The following is a 20,564-nucleotide window of genomic DNA, read 5'->3' as shown; positions in this document are numbered from 1 at the left end:
TCCATTTCATTCCATTCCATTCCATGCCATTTCATTCCATTCCATTCCATTGGTGTTGATTCCATTCCATTCCATTCCATTCCATTCCATTCCTTTCGGGTTGATTGCATTCCATTCAAGTCCATTCGATTCCATTCCATTAAATTTCAGTTGATTCCATTCCATTCCATTTCATTCCATTGCTTTCCATTCGTGTTGATTCCATTCCATTCCATTCCATTCCTGTTGATTGAATTCCATTCCATTCCATTCCATTCCATTCCGGTTGATTCCGTTCCATTCCATTCCATTCCATTCCATTCCATTCCATTCCATTCCATTCCATTCCATTCCATTCGGGTTGATTCCATTCCATTCCATTCCATTCCATTCCATTCCATTCCATTCCATTCTTTTCCTTTCGAGTTGATTCCATTCCATTCCATTCCATTCCATTCCATTCCATTTCATTCCATTCCATTCCATTGGGGTTGATTCCATTCCATTCCATTCCATTCCATTCCATTCCTTTCGGGTTGATTGCATTCCATTCCATTCCATTCAAGTCCATTCGATTCCATTCCATTCCATTTCAGTTGATTCCATTCCATTCCATTTCATTCCATTGCATTCAATTCGTGTTGATTCCATTCCATTCCATTCCATTCCTGTTGATTGAATTCCATTCCATTCCATTCCATTCCATTCCTGTTGATTCCGTTCCATTCCATTCCATTCCATTCCATTCCATTACATTACATTCCAGTTGATTCCATTCCATTCCATTCCATTCCGTTCCATTCCAATCCATTCCATTACATTCCATTGCATTCGTGTTGATTTCATTCCATTCCATTCCATTCCATTCCATTCCATTTCATTCCATTCCATTCCATTCGACTTGATTCCATTGCATTCCATTCCATTCCATTCCATTCCATTCCATTCCATAGCACTCGGGTTGATTACATAACCTGCCATTCCATTCCATTCCATTCCATTCCATTCCATTCCATTCCATTCGGGTTGATTGCTTTCCATTCCATTCCATTCCATTCCATTCCATTCGGGTTGATTCCATTCCATTCCATTCCATTCCATTCCATTCCATTCCATTCTTTATCTTTCGGGTTGATTCCATTCGATTCCATTCCATTCCATTCCATTCCATTCCATTCCATTTCATTCCATTCCATTCCATTCGACTTGATTCCATTGCATTCCATTCCATTCCATTCCATTACATTACATTCCAGTTGATTCCATTCCATTCCATTCCATTCCATTCCATTACATTACATTCTGGTTGATTCCATTCCATTGCATTGCATTCCATTCCATTCCATTCCATTCCATTGCATTCGGGTTGATTCCATTCCATTCCATCCCATTCCATTCCATTCCGGTTGATTCTATTCCATACCATTCCATTCCATTCCAATCCATTCAATTCCATTCCATTCGGGTTGATTCCGTTCCATTCCAATCCATTCCGTTCCATTCCATTCCATTACATTCCATTGCATTCTGGTTGATTCCATTCTATTCCACTCCATTCCATTCTGTTCTGTTTGATTCTATTCCATTCCATTGCATTCCATTCCATTTAACTCCATTCCGTTTGATTCCATTCCGTTCCATTTCATTCCATTCCATTCCATTCGGGTTGATTCCATTGCACTCCATTCCATTCCATTCCATTCCATTCCAGTTGATTCCATTCCATTCCATTCCATTCCGGTTGATTCCATTACATTCCATTCCAATCCAATCGATTCCATTTCATTCCATTCCATTCCAGTGGATTCCATTCCATTCCATTCCATTCGGGTTGATTCCATTCCGTTCCTTTCCATTCCATTCCATTCCAATCTATTCCATTCCATTCCATTCCATTGCATTCGCCTAGATTCCATTCCATTCCATTCCATTCGTTTCCATTCCATTCGGGTTGATTCCATTCCATTCCATTCCATTCCATTCCATTCCATTCCAATCCATTCCATTCCATTGCATTCGGGTTGATTCCATTCCATTCCATTCCATTCCATTCCATTCCGGTTGATTCTATTCCATACCATTCCATTCCATTCCAATCCATTCAATTCCATTCCCTTCGGGTTGATTCCGTTCCATTCCAATCCATTCCCTTCCATTCCATTCCATTACATTCCATTGCATTCTGGTTGATTCCATTCTATTCCACTCCATTCCATTCTGTTCTGTTTGATTCTATTCCATTCCATTGCATTCCATTCCATTTAACTCCATTCCGGTTGATTCCATTCCGTTCCATTTCATTCCATTCCATTCCATTCGGGTTGATTCCATTGCAGTCCATTCCATTCCATTCCATTCCATTCCAGTTGATTCCATTCCATTCCATTCCATTCCGGTTGATTCCATTACATTCCATTCCAATCCAATCGATTCCATTTCATTCCATTCCATTCCAGTGGATTCCATTCCATTCCATTCCATTCCATTCCATTCCATTCCATTCGGGTTGATTCCTTTCCATTCCATTCCATTCGCTTCCATTCCATTTCATTCCATTCCATTCCATTCGGGTTGATTCCAATCCATTCCATTCCATTCCAGTCCATTCCATACCACTCGGGTTGATTCCATAACCTGCCATTCCATTCCATTCCATTCCATTTCATTCCATTCCATTCCATTCCATTCCATTTCATTCCATTCCATTCCATTGGGGTTGATTCCATTCCATTCCATTCCATTCCATTCCTTTCGGGTTGATTGCATTCCATTCAAGTCCATTCGATTCCATTCCATTAAATTTCAGTTGATTCCATTCCATTCCATTTCATTCCATTGCATTCCATTCGTGTTGATTCCATTCCATTCCATTCCATTCCTGTTGATTGAATTCCATTCCATTCCATTCCATTCCATTCCGGTTGATTCCGTTCCATTCCATTCCATTCCATTCCATTACATTCCATTCCATTCCATTCCATTCCATTCCATTCCATTCCATTGCATTCCATTCGGGTTGATTCCATTCCATTCCATTCCATTCCGTTCCATTCCATTCCATTCCATTACATTCCATTGCATTCGTGTTGATTTCATTCCATTCCATTCCATTCCATTCCATTTCATTCCATTCCATTCCATTCGACTTGATTCCATTGCATTCCATTCCATTTCATTCCATTCCATAGCACTCGGGTTGATTACATAACCTGCCATTCCATTCCATTCCATTCCATTCCATTTCATTCCATTCCATTCCATTCGGGTTGATTTCATTCCATTCAATTCCATTCCATTCCATTCCATTCCATGCCATTCCTTTCCATTCCTTTCCATTTCATTCCATTCGGGTTTATTCCATTCCATTCCATTCTATTCCATTCCTTTCCATTCCATTCCATTCCATTCCATTTGGGTTGATTCCATTCCATTCCATTCCATTCCATTCCATTCCATTCCATTCCATTCGTGTTGATTCCATTCAATTCCATTCCATTCGGGTTGATTCCATTCCATTCCATTCCATTCCATTCCGATTGATTCCATTCCATTCCATTCCATTCCATTCCATACCATTCGGGTTGATTCCATTCTATGCCATTCCATTCCATTCCATTCCATTCGATTTCATTCCATTCCATTCCATTCGGGTTGATTGCATTCCATTCCATTCCATTCCATTCCATTCCATTCCGATTGATTCCATTCCATTCCATTCCATTCCATTCCATTCCATTCGATTTCATTCCATTCCATTCCATTCGGGTTGATTGCATTCCATTCCATTCCATTCCATTCCGGTTGATTCCGTTCCATTCCATTCCATTCCATTCCATTCCATTCCATTCCATTCCATTCCATTGCATTCCATTCGGGTTGATTCCATTCCATTCCATTCAATTCCGTTCCATTCCATTCCATTCCATTACATTCCATTGCATTCGTGTTGATTTCATTCCATTCCATTCCATTCCATTCCATTTCATTCCATTCCATACCATTCGGGTTGATTCCATTCTATGCCATTCCATTCCATTCCATTCCATTCCATTCCATTCCATTCGGGTTGATTCCTTTCCATTCCGTTCCATTCCATTCCATTCCATTCGATTTCATTCCATTCCATTCCATTCGGGTTGATTGCATTCCATTCCATTCCATTCCATTCCATTCCATACCACTCGGGTTGATTCCATAACCTGCCATTCCATTCCATTCCATTCCATTCCATTCCATTTCATTCCATTCCTTTCCTTTCGGGTTGATTTCATTCCATTCCATTCCATTCCATTCCATTCCATTCGGGTTGATTGCATTCCGTTCCATTCCATTCCATTCCGATGCATTCGATTCCATTCCATTCCATTCCAGTTTGTTCGATTCCATTCCATTTCATTCCATTGCATTCCATTCGGTTTGATTCCATTCCATTCCTTTCCATTCGTGTTGATTTCATTCCATTCCATTCCATTCCATTCCATTCCATTACATTCCAGTTGATTCCATTCCATTCCATTCCATTCCATTCCATTCCATTACATTCTGGTTGATTCCATTCCATTGCGTTGCATTCCATTCCATTCCATTCCATTCCATTGCATTCGGGTTGATTCCATTCCATTCCATTCCATTCCATTCCGGTTGATTCTATTCCATACCATTCCATTCCATTCCAATCCATTCAATTCCATTCCATTCGGGTTGATTCCGTTCCATTCCAATCCATTCCGTTCCATTCCATTCCATTACATTCCATTGCATTCTGGTTGATTCCATTCTATTCCACTCCATTCCATTCTGTTCTGTTTGATTCTATTCCATTCCATTGCATTCCATTCCATTTAACTCCATTCCGGTTGATTCCATTCCGTTCCATTTCATTCCATTCCTTTCCATTCGGGTTGATTCCATTGCAGTCCATTCCATTCCATTCCATTCCATTCCAGTTGATTCCATTCCATTCCATTCCATTCCGGTTGATTCCATTACATTCCATTCCAGTCCAATCGATTCCATTTCATTCCATTCCATTCCATTCCAGTGGATTCCATTCCATTCCATTCCAGTGGATTCCATTCCATTCCATTCCATTCGGGTTGATTCCATTCCGTTCCTTTCCATTCCATTCCATTCCAATCTATTGCATTCCATTCCATTCCATTGCATTCGCCTTGATTCCATTCCATTCCATTCCATTCGTTTCCATTCCATTCGGGTTGATTCTATTCCATTCCATTCCATTCCATTCCATTCCAATCCATTCCATTCCATTTCATTCGGGTTGATTCCATTCCATTCCATTCCATTCCATTGCATTCCATTCCGATTGATTCCATTCCATTCCATTCCATTCCATACCATTCGGGTTGATTCCATTCTATGCCATTCCATTCCATTAAATTCCATTCCATTCCATTCGGGTTGATTCCTTTCCATTCCATTCCATTCGCTTCCATTACATTTCATTCCATTCCATTCCATTCGGGTTGATTCCATTCCATTCCATTCCATTCCAGTCCATTCCATACCACTCGGGTTGATTCCATAACCTGCCATTCCATTCCATTCCATTCCATTTCATTGCATTCCATTCCATTCCATTCCATTCCATTTCATTCCATTCCATTCCATTGGGGTTGATTCCATTCCATTCCATTCCATTCCATTCCATTCCATTCCTTTCGGGTTGATTGCATTCCATTCCATTCCATTTAAGTCCATTCGATTCCATTCCATTCCATTTCAGTTGATTCCATTCCATTCCATTTCATTCCATTGCATTCCATTCGTGTTGATTCCATTCCATTCCATTCCATTCCTGTTGATTGAATTCCATTCCATTCCATTCCATTCCATTCCGGTTGATTCCGTTCCATTCCATTCCATTCCATTCCATTACATTGCATTCCAGTTGATTCCATTCCATTCCATTCCATTCCATTCCATTCCATTCGGGTTGATTCCATTCCATTCCATTCCATTCCGTTCCATTCCATTCCATTCCATTACATTCCATTGCATTCGTGTTGATTTCATTCCATTCCATTCCATTCCATTCCATTTCATTCCATTCCATTCCATTCGACTTGATTCCATTGCATTCCATTCCATTCCATTCCATTCCATTCCATTCCATTCCATTCCATTCCATAGCACTCGGGTTGATTACATAACCTGCCATTCCATTCCATTCCATTCCATTCCATTCCATTTCATTCCATTCCTTTCCTTTCGGGTTGATTTCATTCCATTCCATTCCATTCCATTCCATTCCATTCCATTCCATTCGGGTTGATTGCTTTCCATTCCATTCCATTCCATTCCATTCCATTCCATTCGGGTTGATTCCATTCCATTCCATTCCATTCCATTCCACTATTTTCCTTTCGGGTTGATTCCTTTCGATTCCATTCCATTCCATTCCATTCCATTCCATTCCATTTCATTCCATTCCATTCCATTCGACTTGATTCCATTGCATTCCATTCCATTCCATTCCATTACATTACATTCCAGTTGATTCCATTCCATTCCATTCCATTCCATTCCATTCCATTACATTCTGGTTGATTCCATTCCATTGCGTTGCATTCCATTCCATTCCATTCCATTCCATTCCATTGCATTCAGGTTGATTCCATTCCATTTCATTCCATTCCATTCCATTCCGGTTGGTTCTATTCCATACCATTCCATTCCATTCCAATCCATTCAATTCCATTCCATTCGGATTGATTCCGTTCCATTCCAATCCATTCCGTTCCATTCCATTCCATTACATTCCATTGCATTCTGGTTGATTCCATTCTATTCCACTCCATTCCATTCTGTTCTGTTTGATTCTATTCCATTCCATTGCATTCCATTCCATTTAACTCCATTCCGGTTGATTCCATTCCGTTCCATTTCATTCCATTCCATTCCATTCGGGTTGATTCCATTGCAGTCCATTCCATTCCATTCCATTCCATTCCAGTTGATTCCATTCCATTCCATTCCATTCCGGTTGATTCCATTACATTCCATTCCAATCCAATCGATTCCATTTCATTCCATTCCATTCCAGTGGATTCCATTCCATTCCATTCCATTCCATTCCATTCCATTCGGGTTGATTCCTTTCCATTCCATTCCATTCCATTCCATTCCATTCCATTCCATTCCATTCGATTTCATTCCATTCCATTCCATTCGGGTTGATTGCATTCCATTCCATTCCATTCCATTCCATTCCATTCCATTCCATACCACTCGGGTTGATTCCATAACCTGCCATTCCATTCCATTCCATTCCATTCCATTCCATTCCATTTCATTCCATTCCTTTCCTTTCGGGTTGATTTCATTCCATTCCATTCCATTCCATTCCATTCCATTCGGGTTGATTGCATTCCGTTCCATTCCATTCCATTCCGATGCATTCGATTCCATTCCATTCCATTCCAGTTGATTCGATTCCATTCCATTTCATTCCATTGCATTCCATTCGGTTTGATTCCATTCCATTCCATTCCATTCGTGTTGATTGCATTCCATTCCATTCCATTACATTACATTACATTACATTACATTCCAGTTGATTCCATTCCATTCCATTCCATTCCATTCCATTCCATTCCATTACATTCTGGGTGATTCCATTCCATTGCGTTGCATTCCATTCCATTCCATTCCATTCCATTTCATTCGGGTTGATTCCATTCCATTCCATTCCATTCCATTCCATTCCGGTTGATTCTATTCCATACCATTCCATTCCATTCCAATCCATTCAATTCCATTCCATTCGGGTTGATTCCGTTCCATTCCAATCCATTCCGTTCCATTCCATTCCATTACATTCCATTGCATTCTGGTTGATTCCATTCTATTCCACTCCATTCCATTCTGTTCTGTTTGATTCTATTCCATTCCATTGCATTCCATTCCATTTAACTCCATTCCAGTTGATTCCATTCCGTTCCATTTCATTCCATTCCATTCCATTCGGGTTGATTCCATTGCAGTCCATTCCATTCCATTCCATTCCATTCCAGTTGATTCCATTCCATTCCATTCCATTCCGGTTGATTCCATTACATTCCATTCCAATCCAATCGATTCCATTTCATTCCATTCCATTCCAGTGGATTCCATTCCATTCCATTCCATTCCATTCCATTCGGGTTGATTCCATTCCGTTCCTTTCCATTCCATTCCATTCCAATCTATTCCATTCCATTCCATTCCATTGCATTCGCCTTGATTCCATTCCATTCCATTCCATTCGTTTCCATTCCATTCGGGTTGATTCTATTCCATTCCATTCCATTCCATTCCATTCCAATCCATTCCATTCCATTTCATTCGGGTTGATTCCATTCCATTCCATTCCATTCCATTGCATTCCATTCCGATTGATTCCATTCCATTCCATTCCATTCCATACCATTCGGGTTGATTCCATTCTATGCCATTCCATTCCATTCCATTCCATTCCATTCGGGTTGATTCCTTTCCATTCCATTCCATTCGCTTCCATTACATTTCATTCCATTCCATTCCATTCGGGTTGATTCCATTCCATTCCATTCCATTCCAGTCCATTCCATACCACTCGGGTTGATTCCATAACCTGCCATTCCATTCCATTCCATTCCATTTCATTCCATTCCATTCCATTCCATTCCATTCCATTCCATTCCATTCCATTCCATTCCATTCCATTCCATTGGGGTTGATTCCATTCCATTCCATTCCATTCCATTCCATTCCTTTCGGGTTGATTGCATTCCATTCCATTCCATTCAAGTCCATTCGATTCCATTCCATTCCATTTCAGTTGATTCCATTCCATTCCATTTCATTCCATTGCATTCCATTCGTGTTCATTCCATACCATTCCATTCCATTCCTGTTGATTGAATTCCATTCCATTCCATTCCATTCCATTCCATTCCATTCTGATAGATTCCATTCCATTCCAGTTGATTCGATTCCATTCCATTTCATTCCATTGCATTCCATTCGGTTTGATTCCATTCCATTCCATTCCATTCGTGTTGATTGCATTCCATTCCATTCCATTACATTCCATTGCATTCGTGTTGGTTTCATTCCATTCCATTCCATTCCATTCCATTTCATTCCATTCCATTCCATTCGACTTGATTCCATTGCATTCCATTCCATTTCATTCCATTCCATTCCATTCGATAGCACTCGGGTTGATTACATAACCTGCCATTCCATTCCATTCCATTCCATTCCATTTCATTCCATTCCATTCCTTTCGGGTTGATTTCATTCCATTCCATTCCATTCCATTCCATTCCATTTCATTCCATTCCATTCCATTCGAGTTGATTCCATTGCATTCCATTCCATTCCATTCCATTCCATTCCATTCCATTCCATTCCATACCACTCGGGTTGATTCCATAACCTGCCATTCCATTCCATTCCATTCCATTCCTTTCGTGTTGATTTCATTCCATTCCATTGCATTCCATTCCATTCCATTCCATTCGGGTTGATTGCATTCCATTCCATTCCATTCCATTCCAATCCATTCGATTCCATTCCATTCCATTCCAGTTGATTCCATTCCATTCCATTTCATTCCATTGCATTCCATTCGGTTTTATTCCATTCCATTCCATTCCATTCGTGTTGATTGCATTGCATTCCATTCCATTCCATTCCATTCGGGTTGATTGTGTTCCATTCCATTCCATTCCATTCCATTCCATTCCATTACATTCCAGTTGATTCCATTCCATTCCATTCCATTCCATTCCATTCGGTTTGATTCCATTCCATTCCATTCCATTCCATTCCTTTCCATTCCATGCCATTCCTTTCCATTCCTTTCCATTCCATTCCATTCGGGTTTATTCCATTCCATTCCATTCTATTCCATTCCATTCCATTCCATTCCATTCCATTTGGGTTGATTCCATTCCATTCCATTCCATTCCATTCCATTCCATTCCATTCCATTCGTGTTGATTCCATTCCATTCCATTCCATTCGGGTTGATTCCATTCCATTCCATTCCATTCCATTCCATTCCGATTGATTCTATTCCATTCCATTCCATTCCATACCATTCGGGTTGATTCCATTCTATGCCATTCCATTCCATTCCATTCCATTCCATTCCATTCCATTCCATTCGGGTTGATTCCTTTCCATTCCATTCCATTCCATTCCATTCCATTCCATTCGATTTCATTCCATTCCATTCCATTCGGGTTGATTGCATTCCATTCCATTCCATTCCATTCCATTCCATTCCATTCCATTCCATTCCATACCACTCGGGTTGATTCCATAACCTGCCATTCCATTCCATTCCATTCCATTCCATTCCATTCCATTTCATTCCATTCCTTTCCTTTCGTGTTGATTTCATTCCATTCCATTCCATTCCATTCCATTCCATTCGGGTTGATTGCATTCCGTTCCATTCCATTCCATTCCGATGCATTCGATTCCATTCCATTCCATTCCAGTTGATTCGATTCCATTCCATTTCATTCCATTGCATTCCATTCGGTTTGATTCCATTCCATTCCATTCCATTCGTGTTGATTGCATTCCATTCCATTCCATTACATTACATTTCATTACATTCCAGTTGATTCCAATCCATTCCATTCCATTCCATTAAATTCCATTCCATTCCATTCCATTACATTCTGGTTGATTCCATTCCATTGCGTTGCATTCCATTCCATTCCATTCCATTCCATTGCATTCGGGTTGATTCCATTCCATTCCATTCCATTCCATTCCATTCCATTCCGGTTGATTCTATTCCATACCATTCCATTCCATTCCAATCCTTTCAATTCCATTCCATTCGGGTTGATTCCGTTCCATTCCAATCCATTCCGTTCCATTCCATTCCATTACATTCCATTGCATTCTGGTTGATTCCATTCTATTCCACTCCATTCCATTCTGTTCTGTTTGATTCTATTCCATTCCATTGCATTCCATTCCATTTAACTCCATTCTGGTTGATTCCATTCCGTTCCATTTCATTCCATTCCATTCCATTCGGGTTGATTCCATTGCAGTCCATTCCATTCCATTCCATTCCATTCCAGTTGATTCCATTCCATTCCATTCCATTCCGGTTGATTCCATTCCATTCCATTCCAATCCAATCGATTCCATTTCATTCCATTCCATTCCAGTGGATTCCATTCCATTCCATTCCATTCCATTCCATTCGGGTTGATTCCATTCCGTTCCTTTCCATTCCATTCCATTCCAATCTATTCCATTCCATTCCATTCCATTGCATTCGCCTTGATTCCATTCCATTCCATTCCATTCGTTTCCATTCTATTCGGGTTGATTCTATTCCATTCCATTCCATTCCATTCCATTCCGTTCATTTCATTCGGGTTGATTCCATTCCATTCCATTCCATTCCATTGCATTCCATTCCGATTGATTCCATTCCATTCCATTCCATTCCATACCATTCGGGTTGATTCCATTCTATGCCATTCCATTCCATTCCATTCCATTCCATTCCATTCGGGTTGATTCCTTTCCATTCCATTCCATTCGCTTCCATTCCATTTCATTCCATTCCATTCCATTCGGGTTGATTCCAATCCATTCCATTCCATTCCAGTCCATTCCATACCACTCGGGTTGATTCCATAACCTGCCATTCCATTCCATTCCATTCCATTTCATTCCATTCCATTCCATTCCATTCCATTTCATTCCATTCCATTCCATTCCATTCCATTTCATTCCATTCCATTCCATTGGGGTTGATTCCATTCCATTCCATTCCATTCCATTCCTTTCGGGTTGATTGCATTCCATTCAAGTCCATTCGATTGCATCCCATTAAATTTCAGTTGATTCCATTCCATTCCATTTCATTCCATTGCATTCCATTCGTGTTGATTCCATTCCATTCCATTCCATTCCATTCCTGTTGATTGAATTCCATTCCATTCCATTCCATTCCGGTTGATTCCGTTCCATTCCATTCCATTCCATTCCATTCCATTCCATTCCATTACATTCCATTCCATTCCATTCCATTGCATTAAATTCGGGTTGATTCCATTCCATTCCATTCCATTCCGTTCCATTCCATTCCATTCCATTACATTCCATTGCATTCGTGTTGATTTCATTCCATTCCATTCCATTCCATTCCATTTCATTCCATTCCATTCCATTCGACTTGATTCCATTGCATTCCATTCCATTTCATTCCATTCCATAGCACTCGGGTTGATTACATAACCTGCCATTCCATTCCATTCCATTCCATTCCAGTTCATTCCATTCCATTCCATTCGGGTTGATTTCATTCCATTCCATTCCATTCCATTCCATTCCATTCCATTCCATGCCATTCCTTTCCATTCCTTTCCATTCCATTCCATTCGGGTTTATTCCATTCCATTCCATTCTATTCCATTCCATTCCATTCCATTCCATTCCATTCCACTTGGGTTGATTCCATTCCATTCCATTCCATTCCATTCCATTCGTGATGATTCCATTCCATTCCATTCCATTGGGGTTTATTACATTCCATTCCATTCTATTCCCTTCCATTCCATTCCATTCCATTCCATTCCATTCTGGTTGATTGCTTTCCATTCCATTCCATTCCATTCCATTCCATTCGGGTTGATTCCATTCCATTCCATTCCATTCCATTCCATTCCATTCCATTCCATTCCATTCTTTTCCTTTCGGGTTGATTCCATTCGATTCCATTCCATTCCATTCCATTCCATTCCATTTCATTCCATTCCATTCCATTCGACTTGATTCCATTGCATTCCATTCCATTCCATTCCATTACATTACATTCCAGTTGATTCCATTCCATTCCATTCCATTCCATTCCATTCCATTACATTCTGGTTGATTCCATTCCATTGCGTTGCATTCCATTCCATTCCATTCCATTCCATTGCATTCGGGTTGATTCCATTCCATTCCATTCCATTCCATTCCATTCCGGTTGATTCTATTCCATACCATTCCATTCCATTCCAATCCATTCAATTCCATTCCATTCGGGTTGATTCCTTTCCATTCCAATCCATTCCCTTGCATTCCATTCCATTACATTCCATTGCATTCTGGTTGATTCCATTCTATTCCACTCCATTCCATTCTGTTCTGTTTGATTCTATTCCATTCCATTGCATTCCATTCCATTTAACTCCATTCCGGTTGATTCCATTCCGTTCCATTTCATTCCATTCCATTCCATTCGGGTTGATTCCATTGCAGTCCATTCCATTCCATTCCATTCCAATCCAATCGATTCCATTTCATTCCATTCCATTCCAGTGGATTCCATTCCATTCCATTCCATTCCATTCCATTCCATTCCATTCCATTCGGGTTGATTCCGTTCCATTCCAATCCATTCCGTTCCATTCCATTCCATTCCATTCCATTGCATTCGGGTTGATTCCATTCCATTCCATTCCATTCCATTCCATTCCGGTTGATTCTATTCCATACCATTCCATTCCATTCCAATCCATTCAATTCCATTCCATTCGGGTTGATTCCGTTCCATTCCAATCCATTCCGTTCCATTCCATTCCATTACATTCCATTGCATTCTGGTTGATTCCATTCTATTCCACTCCATTCCATTCTGTTCTGTTTGATTCTATTCCATTCCATTGCATTCCATTCCATTTAACTCCATTCCAGTTGATTCCATTCCGTTCCATTTCATTCCATTCCATTCCATTCGGGTTGATTCCATTGCAGTCCATTCCATTCCATTCCATTCCATTCCAGTTGATTCCATTCCATTCCATTCCATTCCGGTTGATTCCATTACATTCCATTCCAATCCAATCGATTCCATTTCATTCCATTCCATTCCAGTGGATTCCATTCCATTCCATTCCATTCCATTCCATTCGGGTTGATTCCATTCCGTTCCTTTCCATTCCATTCCATTCCAATCTATTCCATTCCATTCCATTCCATTGCATTCGCCTTGATTCCATTCCATTCCATTCCATTCGTTTCCATTCCATTCGGGTTGATTCTATTCCATTCCATTCCATTCCATTCCATTCCAATCCATTCCATTCCATTTCATTCGGGTTGATTCCATTCCATTCCATTCCATTCCATTGCATTCCATTCCGATTGATTCCATTCCATTCCATTCCATTCCATACCATTCGGGTTGATTCCATTCTATGCCATTCCATTCCATTCCATTCCATTCCATTCGGGTTGATTCCTTTCCATTCCATTCCATTCGCTTCCATTACATTTCATTCCATTCCATTCCATTCGGGTTGATTCCATTCCATTCCATTCCATTCCAGTCCATTCCATACCACTCGGGTTGATTCCATAACCTGCCATTCCATTCCATTCCATTCCATTCCATTCCATTCCATTCCATTCCATTCCATTCCATTCCATTCCATTCCATTCCATTCCATTCCATTGGGGTTGATTCCATTCCATTCCATTCCATTCCATTCCATTCCTTTCGGGTTGATTGCATTCCATTCCATTCCATTCAAGTCCATTCGATTCCATTCCATTCCATTTCAGTTGATTCCATTCCATTCCATTTCATTCCATTGCATTCCATTCGTGTTCATTCCATACCATTCCATTCCATTCCTGTTGATTGAATTCCATTCCATTCCATTCCATTCCATTCCATTCCATTCTGATAGATTCCATTCCATTCCAGTTGATTCGATTCCATTCCATTTCATTCCATTGCATTCCATTCGGTTTGATTCCATTCCATTCCATTCCATTCGTGTTGATTGCATTCCATTCCATTCCATTACATTCCATTGCATTCGTGTTGGTTTCATTCCATTCCATTCCATTCCATTCCATTTCATTCCATTCCATTCCATTCGACTTGATTCCATTGCATTCCATTCCATTTCATTCCATTCCATTCCATTCGATAGCACTCGGGTTGATTACATAACCTGCCATTCCATTCCATTCCATTCCATTCCATTTCATTCCATTCCATTCCTTTCGGGTTGATTTCATTCCATTCCATTCCATTCCATTCCATTCCATTCCATTTCATTCCATTCCATTCCATTCGAGTTGATTCCATTGCATTCCATTCCATTCCATTCCATTCCATTCCATTCCATTCCATTCCATACCACTCGGGTTGATTCCATAACCTGCCATTCCATTCCATTCCATTCCATTCCTTTCGTGTTGATTTCATTCCATTCCATTGCATTCCATTCCATTCCATTCCATTCGGGTTGATTGCATTCCATTCCATTCCATTCCATTCCAATCCATTCGATTCCATTCCATTCCATTCCAGTTGATTCCATTCCATTCCATTTCATTCCATTGCATTCCATTCGGTTTTATTCCATTCCATTCCATTCCATTCGTGTTGATTTCATTGCATTCCATTCCATTCCATTCCATTCGGGTTGATTGTGTTCCATTCCATTCCATTCCATTCCATTCCATTCCATTACATTCCAGTTGATTCCATTCCATTCCATTCCATTCCATTCCATTCGGTTTGATTCCATTCCATTCCATTCCATTCCATTCCTTTCCATTCCATGCCATTCCTTTCCATTCCTTTCCATTCCATTCCATTCGGGTTTATTCCATTCCATTCCATTCTATTCCATTCCATTCCATTCCATTCCATTCCATTTGGGTTGATTCCATTCCATTCCATTCCATTCCATTCCATTCCATTCCATTCCATTCGTGTTGATTCCATTCCATTCCATTCCATTCGGGTTGATTCCATTCCATTCCATTCCATTCCATTCCATTCCGATTGATTCTATTCCATTCCATTCCATTCCATACCATTCGGGTTGATTCCATTCTATGCCATTCCATTCCATTCCATTCCATTCCATTCCATTCCATTCCATTCGGGTTGATTCCTTTCCATTCCATTCCATTCCATTCCATTCCATTCCATTCGATTTCATTCCATTCCATTCCATTCGGGTTGATTGCATTCCATTCCATTCCATTCCATTCCATTCCATTCCATTCCATTCCATTCCATACCACTCGGGTTGATTCCATAACCTGCCATTCCATTCCATTCCATTCCATTCCATTCCATTTCATTCCATTCCTTTCCTTTCGTGTTGATTTCATTCCATTCCATTCCATTCCATTCCATTCCATTCGGGTTGATTGCATTCCGTTCCATTCCATTCCATTCCGATGCATTCGATTCCATTCCATTCCATTCCAGTTGATTCGATTCCATTCCATTTCATTCCATTGCATTCCATTCGGTTTGATTCCATTCCATTCCATTCCATTCGTGTTGATTGCATTCCATTCCATTCCATTACATTACATTTCATTACATTCCAGTTGATTCCAATCCATTCCATTCCATTCCATTAAATTCCATTCCATTCCATTCCATTACATTCTGGTTGATTCCATTCCATTGCGTTGCATTCCATTCCATTCCATTCCATTCCATTGCATTCGGGTTGATTCCATTCCATTCCATTCCATTCCATTCCATTCCATTCCGGTTTATTCTATTCCATACCATTCCATTCCATTCCAATCCTTTCAATTCCATTCCATTCGGGTTGATTCCGTTCCATTCCAATCCATTCCGTTCCATTCCATTCCATTACATTCCATTGCATTCTGGTTGATTCCATTCTATTCCACTCCATTCCATTCTGTTCTGTTTGATTCTATTCCATTCCATTGCATTCCATTCCATTTAACTCCATTCTGGTTGATTCCATTCCGTTCCATTTCATTCCATTCCATTCCATTCGGGTTGATTCCATTGCAGTCCATTCCATTCCATTCCATTCCATTCCAGTTGATTCCATTCCATTCCATTCCATTCCGGTTGATTCCATTCCATTCCATTCCAATCCAATCGATTCCATTTCATTCCATTCCATTCCAGTGGATTCCATTCCATTCCATTCCATTCCATTCCATTCGGGTTGATTCCATTCCGTTCCTTTCCATTCCATTCCATTCCAATCTATTCCATTCCATTCCATTCCATTGCATTCGCCTTGATTCCATTCCATTCCATTCCATTCGTTTCCATTCTATTCGGGTTGATTCTATTCCATTCCATTCCATTCCATTCCATTCCGTTCATTTCATTCGGGTTGATTCCATTCCATTCCATTCCATTCCATTGCATTCCATTCCGATTGATTCCATTCCATTCCATTCCATTCCATACCATTCGGGTTGATTCCATTCTATGCCATTCCATTCCATTCCATTCCATTCCATTCCATTCGGGTTGATTCCTTTCCATTCCATTCCATTCGCTTCCATTCCATTTCATTCCATTCCATTCCATTCGGGTTGATTCCAATCCATTCCATTCCATTCCAGTCCATTCCATACCACTCGGGTTGATTCCATAACCTGCCATTCCATTCCATTCCATTCCATTTCATTCCATTCCATTCCATTCCATTCCATTTCATTCCATTCCATTCCATTCCATTCCATTTCATTCCATTCCATTCCATTGGGGTTGATTCCATTCCATTCCATTCCATTCCATTCCTTTCGGGTTGATTGCATTCCATTCAAGTCCATTCGATTGCATCCCATTAAATTTCAGTTGATTCCATTCCATTCCATTTCATTCCATTGCATTCCATTCGTGTTGATTCCATTCCATTCCATTCCATTCCATTCCTGTTGATTGAATTCCATTCCATTCCATTCCATTCCGGTTGATTCCGTTCCATTCCATTCCATTCCATTCCATTCCATTCCATTCCATTACATTCCATTCCATTCCATTCCATTGCATTCCATTCGGGTTGATTCCATTCCATTCCATTCCATTCCGTTCCATTCCATTCCATTCCATTACATTCCATTGCATTCGTGTTGATTTCATTCCATTCCATTCCATTCCATTCCATTTCATTCCATTCCATTCCATTCGACTTGATTCCATTGCATTCCATTCCATTTCATTCCATTCCATAGCACTCGGGTTGATTACATAACCTGCCATTCCATTCCATTCCATTCCATTCCAGTTCATTCCATTCCATTCCATTCGGGTTGATTTCATTCCATTCCATTCCATTCCATTCCATTCCATTCCATTCCATGCCATTCCTTTCCATTCCTTTCCATTCCATTCCATTCGGGTTTATTCCATTCCATTCCATTCTATTCCATTCCATTCCATTCCATTCCATTCCATTCCACTTGGGTTGATTCCATTCCATTCCATTCCATTCCATTCCATTCGTGATGATTCCATTCCATTCCATTCCATTGGGGTTTATTACATTCCATTCCATTCTATTCCCTTCCATTCCATTCCATTCCATTCCATTCCATTCTGGTTGATTGCTTTCCATTCCATTCCATTCCATTCCATTCCATTCGGGTTGATTCCATTCCATTCCATTCCATTCCATTCCATTCCATTCCATTCCATTCCATTCTTTTCCTTTCGGGTTGATTCCATTCGATTCCATTCCATTCCATTCCATTCCATTCCATTTCATTCCATTCCATTCCATTCGACTTGATTCCATTGCATTCCATTCCATTCCATTCCATTACATTACATTCCAGTTGATTCCATTCCATTCCATTCCATTCCATTCCATTCCATTACATTCTGGTTGATTCCATTCCATTGCGTTGCATTCCATTCCATTCCATTCCATTCCATTGCATTCGGGTTGATTCCATTCCATTCCATTCCATTCCATTCCATTCCGGTTGATTCTATTCCATACCATTCCATTCCATTCCAATCCATTCAATTCCATTCCATTCGGGTTGATTCCTTTCCATTCCAATCCATTCCCTTGCATTCCATTCCATTACATTCCATTGCATTCTGGTTGATTCCATTCTATTCCACTCCATTCCATTCTGTTCTGTTTGATTCTATTCCATTCCATTGCATTCCATTCCATTTAACTCCATTCCGGTTGATTCCATTCCGTTCCATTTCATTCCATTCCATTCCATTCGGGTTGATTCCATTGCAGTCCATTCCATTCCATTCCATTCCAATCCAATCGATTCCATTTCATTCCATTCCATTCCAGTGGATTCCATTCCATTCCATTCCATTCCATTCCATTCCATTCCATTCCATTCGGGTTGATTCCATTCCGTTCCTTTCCATTCCATTCCATTCCAATCTATTCCATTCCATTCTATTCCACTGCATTCGCCTTGATTCCATTCCATTCCATTCCATTCGTTTCCATTCCATTCGGGTTGATTCTATTCCATTCCATTCCATTCCATTCCGTTCATTTCATTCGGGTTGATTCCATTCCATTCCATTCCATTCCATTGCATTCCATTCCGATTGATTCCATTCCATTCCATTCCATTCCATACCATTCGGGTTGATTCCATTCTATGCCATTCCATTCCATTCCATTCCATTCCATTCCATTCGGGTTGATTCCTTTCCATTCCATTCCATTCGCTTCCATTCCATTTCATTCCATTCCATTCCATTCGGGTTGATTCCAATCCATTCCATTCCATTCCAGTCCATTCCATACCACTCGGGTTGATTCCATAACCTGCCATTCCATTCCATTCCATTCCATTTCATTCCATTCCATTCCATTCCATTCCATTCCATTTCATTCCATTCCATTCCATTGGGGTTGATTCCATTCCATTCCATTCCATTCCATTCCTTTCGGGTTGATTGCATTCCATTCAAGTCCATTCGATTCCATTCCATTAAATTTCAGTTGATTCCATTCCATTCCATTTCATTCCATTGCATTCCATTCGTGTTGATTCCATTCCATTCCATTCCATTCCTGTTGATTGAATTCCACTCCATTCCATTCCATTCCATTCCGGTTGATTCCGTTCCATTCCATTCCATTCCATTCCATTACATTACATTCCATTCCATTCCATTCCATTCCATTGCATTCCATTCGGGTTGATTCCATTCCATTCCATTCCATTCCGTTCCATTCCATTCCATTCCATTACATTCCATTGCATTCGTGTTGATTTCATTCCATTCCATTCCATTCCATTCCATTTCATTCCATTCTATTCCATTCTACTTGATTCCATTGCATTCCATTCCATTTCATTCCATTCCATAGCACTCGGGTTGATTACATAACCTGCCATTCCATTCCATTCCATTCCATTCCATTTCATTTCATTCCATTCCATTCGGGTTGATTTCATTCCATTCCATTCCATTCCATTCCATTCCATTCCATGCCATTCCTTTCCATTCCTTTCCATTCCATTCCATTCGGGTTTATTCCATTCCATTCCATTCTATTCCATTCCTTTCCATTCCATTCCATTCCATTCCATTCCATTTGGGTTGATTCCATTCCATTCCATTCCATTCCATTCCATTCCATTCCATTCGTGTTGATTCCATTCCATTCCATTCCATTCGGGTTGATTCCATTCCATTCCATTCCATTCCATTCCATTCCGATTGATTCCATTCCATTCCATTCCATTCCATTCCATACCATTCGGGTTGATTCCATTCTATGCCATTCCATTCCATTCCATTCCATTCGATTTCATTC

This window comes from Pan paniscus, chromosome 6 (assembly GCF_029289425.2).
Source record: "Pan paniscus chromosome 6, NHGRI_mPanPan1-v2.0_pri, whole genome shotgun sequence".
NCBI classification, from domain to species: Eukaryota; Metazoa; Chordata; class Mammalia; order Primates; family Hominidae; genus Pan; species Pan paniscus.
The sequence above is the reverse complement of the archived record's forward strand: the minus strand, read 5'-3'. Positions refer to the sequence as shown.